General features: G+C 36.1%; 1 pseudogene across 1 annotated transcript; it reads right to left on the bottom strand.

The window, feature by feature from the left end:
* Positions 1–222: 222 nt before the first annotated feature.
* LOC147566552 (putative ribose-5-phosphate isomerase 2 pseudogene) lies at positions 223–1,803 on the bottom strand (annotated as a pseudogene). Its single transcript, XR_015230492.1, has one exon. The product of XR_015230492.1 is annotated as a putative ribose-5-phosphate isomerase 2 pseudogene (transcript).
* Positions 1,804–6,000: the final 4,197 nt, after the last annotated feature.

The following is a 6,000-nucleotide window of genomic DNA, read 5'->3' as shown; positions in this document are numbered from 1 at the left end:
AGAGAAGATGATGAGACGACGAGAAGTGAAAGAGAGAGAAAGATGAGGTGACTTCAATATTTTTAAAGTTTTTGAGAATCCATGGTTTATTGAACCTGGGTTATTAAAAAGACATAAATAATGTAATAAATTTTTTCAGGGTTTAACAGTCGATGGTGCTTCGGAAAAAAGAAAACTAAACAAATTTATAACAAATGAGAAAAGAATCAACAGAAATCAAAATTGAGAATGTCTAAATTACTCATCTCTCCAATTCAATTCATCAAAAAATATATATGTTTTCTCTTCTCCCAAATTGAGAAATAAGATGTGGTAATAATACTAACTAAGATAAACTATATATGAAGAAGTTAGCAAAAAAACCTAATCTTGTTTTCTTATCTCAAAAGAAAAGGAATAATTAATCAGCTTGAATCCAATAACCTCACTTATTTTTGACAGTGATTCCAAGTTCCCCAGCAACAATAACAGTAGTAGCCATATCAATAAACATTCCATGTTCAACAACACCAACAACTCTATGAATCAAATCACTAGCAATCTTCATATCCCCAATATCTTCTTTAAAATACAAATCAATTATGTAATTTGAATTATCTGTTTGAAATGGGATTATGATTCCATCATCATCATCATCATTTCCTCCTCCACAAGTTCTTAATTTAGCAACACACCCTGAATTGACAAACAATCTTTCAAGAGAATCAGCTGTGAATTTCCAACAAAATGGAACAATTTCAACAGGCATAGCTAACCCACTTCCACCTATATGATTAACAAGTTTTGATTCATCAACAATCACAACAAATTTATTACAAGCACTTTCAATCATCTTCTCTCTAAGAAGAGATCCACCACGACCTTTAACAAGATTAAGATATGGGTCAACTTCATCTGCTCCATCAATGGCAAGATCAAGAACAGGATGAGAATCAAGATCAGATAAAGGAATCCCTAACCTAATTGCTTGTTCTTCTGTTTTCTTTGAAGTTGGGATTCCTATTATGTTCTTTAGTATACCTTTGTTTAAAAGTTCGCCGATTCTATTAATGGCGTGGTAGGCGGTTGAACCTGTTCCTAACCCTAAAATCATACCTGATTCGACGAACTCGACGGCTTTGTAAGCTGCGACCTTTTTCAGTTCATCTTGAGTTAAGATCACCGGCGGCGGAGATGGAATCGTTGTTGTTGTTGTTTCTCTTACTTGTTTATCTGTTATAAAATGAGGGAAAGGAATTGTGGAAGCCATTATTATACTTTAGAAAGGAAATTATAGGGTTTTTTCTGATGGAAGAAAGATATGAAATGGGAGTAGAAAGAAGAAACAGAGAGAATTTATAATGAAGGATAAGGGGTTTTGAACCACTACTTTATTGGATTTGTCAAAGATTTCATTTTTCGAGGAAGAAATTCGTTGATTGGACCAAAGAAACAGATGAAGGAGACAAAGTTTATAAAAGATTCCCAAAAACGCCATTATTGGTACTTGAATGAAAAGAGATTTTTAGGGTTTTCGGGGTCCCTAATTTCCGAAAAAGTTAGGGTTTTTGATATTGGAATTTGGATGGTTGCAAAATAGTCTGCCTAAATTATCATATCCTTCATTGGATGGTCGTGGACGTTGGCTCAAACTTTTTTTCTCTTTTGTAAGATCACTCCATTCATACAATCAAATTTTTTTTTTGTGAAAGAAACATTAACTAGTTTAATGTGTCTTCATTAAAAAAAAAAACTAGTTTAAAGTGCAATGAAGAAATGCCAAGGAACCTAAAAAATCTGTCATATGGAATACTATTTATCAATGAATTTATCGACAGTTTCATATATCATATATATGTGTTCTATACAAATACCCTTATTGCATATTTTCCAAATGGTATAAACATTGTCGCTATAGGTAATTTCTAGAAGCTACATTTGATTTGTGTTGAATTGTTTACTTTTCACTCTTGCTAATATAATAGTTATAGTTCATATATATGTCACTAAAGTATTTTATAGCTAATTTCAAGAAGTTACATTGGATTTCTGCTCAATTGTTTATTTTTCTCTTTTGCTAATACAATCTTTATATTTCATATACATTCATAAAAAACGCTTTGTGGGTCCGGTTTCTGAAAGACAAATATCACCCTTTCACGGAGTCACCGGGACCTTTAAAAGCTCATCACTCTTGGTTGTGGAAAACTATAAATAAACATTTATATCAGATTGATGAGTTAACGACTTGGGAAGTCCATAATGGTTCCCAAATTAATATTTGGACAGATAACTGGATCCCAGGTAATAATCTTATGCATAACATTTCTAGTAATACACAAATCATAAAAGTGGCACAGTTAATTAATAATAATAGTTGGGATGACATGACGCTCAATAATACCTTTGATCAACACACACAAAATCTTATAAAAGCCATTCCGATCTGCCCGGATGGAGCAGATCAGAGGATATGGAGACTAACAAAATCGGGTAAATTCACAGTTAAATCCATGTATAACTACCTCTGGATGAGTATAAATTCTCCCATAAATTGTACCCCCAACTGGAAGTTCATTTGGAACATTCCTAATGTACCTAGAGTTCAAATCTTTCTATGGAAGATTTGTACTAAGGCTCTCCCAGTGAGGGAGAGAATCGGGAAATATATCAATAACAATCTTATTTGTCCGAACTGTGAGGCGATTGAATCTATTGAGCATGCACTGCTACATTGTCCACTAGCTAAGAATATCTGGTTCCATTTTAACATTATATCGGAGAAAATAGAGAACTTGACAGAATGGATATTTTCATGGGAACACACCCCTCAATTAAACATTGCATCTTATCAGAATCTTCTATCTACGATTTTGTGGATTATATGGAAAACTAGATGTGATCACTGCTTTCAACACGAAATAACGGATCTCTCACACATCATCAAAATGATATATAAATTCCCTAAACATTCGCTACCCAATATTAAAAACATCAAACCCATAAACACTAAATGGAATCCCCCAGAAACTTCTTGGCTGAAAATCAATGTAGACGCATCTTTTACTAATGTGAATGAAATGACAGGTATAAGTTTAATTATTCATGATGCTGGAGCTAATTTCGTAGAAGCTCATACTTCTACATCCAGGAGCAGGAATAGCGAAGAAGGGGAGGCAATAGCTATCCTTAACGGTCTTCTATGGGCGGCTGAACATAAGTACAAAGACATCATCTTAGAGAGTGATAACATCAATATCATCAAACATATCCAGAATCCCAAGTGAAAGCTATGAGTTTCTTGAAGTTATTTTATATTAACTTCTCAAATCAATCGTGAATTACAAGTAAGACTAACTCTCTTTAGATAGACAGAGAGATTAACCGAGAGATTAGAAGAGAGTTAGTTATAGAGAGAGAAAGAGTAAAAACAGTTTTAACAAACTAATTAGAATTCTAGTTAAGAAAGTAAATGTTTTATACGCCCATATAGAGTGCTTCTTCTCTTTATAACTTGGGGTGCTCTTCATTATGTGTGCAAGTGCTGATATCGGAGGTCGTTAGTTTAGGTAGTTAACTTCATCTTCTCTTCTTCTTCTTTCTCTGTTAGTCTTCTATACTCTTTATCTCTTACATCCCCCCTCAAACTAATGATTCAGAGAAGGAAGAAGCATTAGTTTGCCTCTTATAAAATCAAATTGTGAGAATAGAAGACCCTTAGTAAAAATATCAGCAAGATTATGCTCAGAAGACACAAAACAAATCTTCAAAGTAGAACTCAGAACTAAGTCTCGAATGAAGTGATAATCGATTTCTATATGCTTGGTCCTGGCATGGAAAACAGGATTGGAAGCAAGAAACCGAGCACCCATGTTGTCACACGACAGTGAAAATGGAGTGTGAACTGAGATACCCAAATCTTCAAGCAAATAAGAAAGCCATAGCAATTCAGAAGTAGCTAAAGATAGAGCACGATACTCAGCTTCTGTGGAGGATCGAGAGACAGTGGCTTGCTTCTTAGATGACCAAGAAATTAAGGTGGAACCCAGAAAAACACAATATCCACTTGTGGACCTACGAGTGTCAGGGCATCCTCCCCAATCTGAATCTGAGTAGGCAGTCAAAATAGAGATATCTCCTGGCTGAATAGTGATGCCTGCTCCAAGTGTTCCTTTGAGATACCTAAGAACCTTCTTCAGAAGGACAAGATGAGATGTCCTGGGCTCTTGCATAAATTGAGACAGGTAATTGACACTAAAAGTCAGGTCAGGACGAGTCATTGTTGCATATTGGAGACCACCCACCATACTCCTATAGAATACAGCATTAGTAATTAGCTCACCATCCAGCTTAGAAAGCCTCTTACCCACAGGAACTGGCACAAGACTTGGTTTAGAATCAGACAGACCTGCCTTCTCCAATAATTCACAAGCATATTTGGTTTGAGTGAGAACCAAAGAAGAAGACAGTCGACTCACTTCAATACCTAAGAAGTAGTGGAGATCACCAAGTCTCTTCATAGCAAACTCTTGAGCTAAATCAGCAAACAAATGATCAAGAAGAGAAAGTGATGTACCAGTTAGGATAATATCATCCACATAGAGGAGAAGTACCATCATATGATTATCATGCTGAAAAACAAACATAGAAGTATCTGAAGCACTCTTAAGAAATCCCCAATTTTGAAGATATGTGGCAATTTTATTGAACCATGCTCTTGGAGCCTGCTTGAGGCCATAAAGGGCTTTGTGTAAATGACACACAAAGTCAGGATGCTCAGAGTCAGCAAACCCTTGAGGTTGCTTCATATAAACTGTCTCAGTCAATAGCCCATGAAGGAAGGCATTTGAGACATCCAGCTGATGATCAGGCCAGTGTTGAGCAACTGCTAGAGCAAGAACAACTCTCACTGATTGAATCTTAACCACTGGACTAAAAGTTTCTATATAGTCAATGCCTTCTTGTTGGTTGAAGCCTTGTGCTACTAACCTTGCCTTATATCTCTGTAAAGAGCCATCTGAATTGTACTTTACTTTGAAGACCCATTTACAACCTAGGACATTCATATCAGGTGTCTTAGGAATTAAAGACCATGTCTTATTCTTTAATAGAGCTTGAAACTCCTCCTGCATTGCTTGCTGCCAATGCTCACTTTGACTAGCCTCTTTATAACTAGTAGGCTCTAAGATTGAGGGTACTGAAGTATGTGAAAGAAAAGTGAGAGCATGAGGTATAGAGAAGTGAGCAACATGGTCAGGGATAGTCTTAGGCTTGACAATACCACTTTTAAGTCTAGTCTTCACGGGATGTGTGTTTACATCTGAAGATGAGTGAGTGTCAATAGGAATAGGAGACTCCTCATCTCTAGGTTCCTCAGACTGTAAAACATTAGATGAGATTGATGGCATAACAGAACCTTCTGAAGTAGAGTCTATAGGTGATGGGTAAGTTTGGTCATCAAGAGAATAGGTTGTGTGATAAGATGGTGTTGTAGTATCCAAATTTGGTGGTAATGGTGGAAGAGGAAGGACTTGATAAGATGGGGTAGGATCTTGTGCTCCAGATGTGACCATTAGACTCAATGACTTGGTTAAGGCAAAAGGAAAACTGAACTCATCAAATATGACATGTCGAGACACATACTCTTTTTGGGACTCAATATCCATACACTTGTAACCCTTGTGAGAGGGACTGTACCCAAGGAACACACATTTTGAGGATTTTGGGCTAAGCTTATCATCCTTTATATTTCCCAAATAGGGATAGCAAAGAGACCCAAATACCTTAATCATACCAAAGTCAGGAATTCTATGAAAAAGAATTTCATATGGAGTTTTATATGAGAGAAGCTTACTTGGTGTTCTGTTAATAATGTAGGTAGTTGCAGCATAAGCATGAAACCAGAACTCCTTTGGCATAGAAGCCTGAAACAGTAGTGTATTGCCCACTGAGGTTATTTGCCTATTCTTCCTCTCAGCTCGACCATTTTGTTCTGGTGTATATGGACATGAGCTTTGGAAC

Source organism: Eschscholzia californica, unplaced genomic scaffold (genome assembly GCF_041429995.1).
Source record: "Eschscholzia californica isolate CP2 unplaced genomic scaffold, dmEscCali1.0.p SCAF_1, whole genome shotgun sequence".
In the NCBI taxonomy this organism is placed as follows: domain Eukaryota; kingdom Viridiplantae; phylum Streptophyta; class Magnoliopsida; order Ranunculales; family Papaveraceae; genus Eschscholzia; species Eschscholzia californica.
Note: the sequence above shows the minus strand (reverse complement) of the source record. Positions and strands in the feature narration are given on the sequence as shown.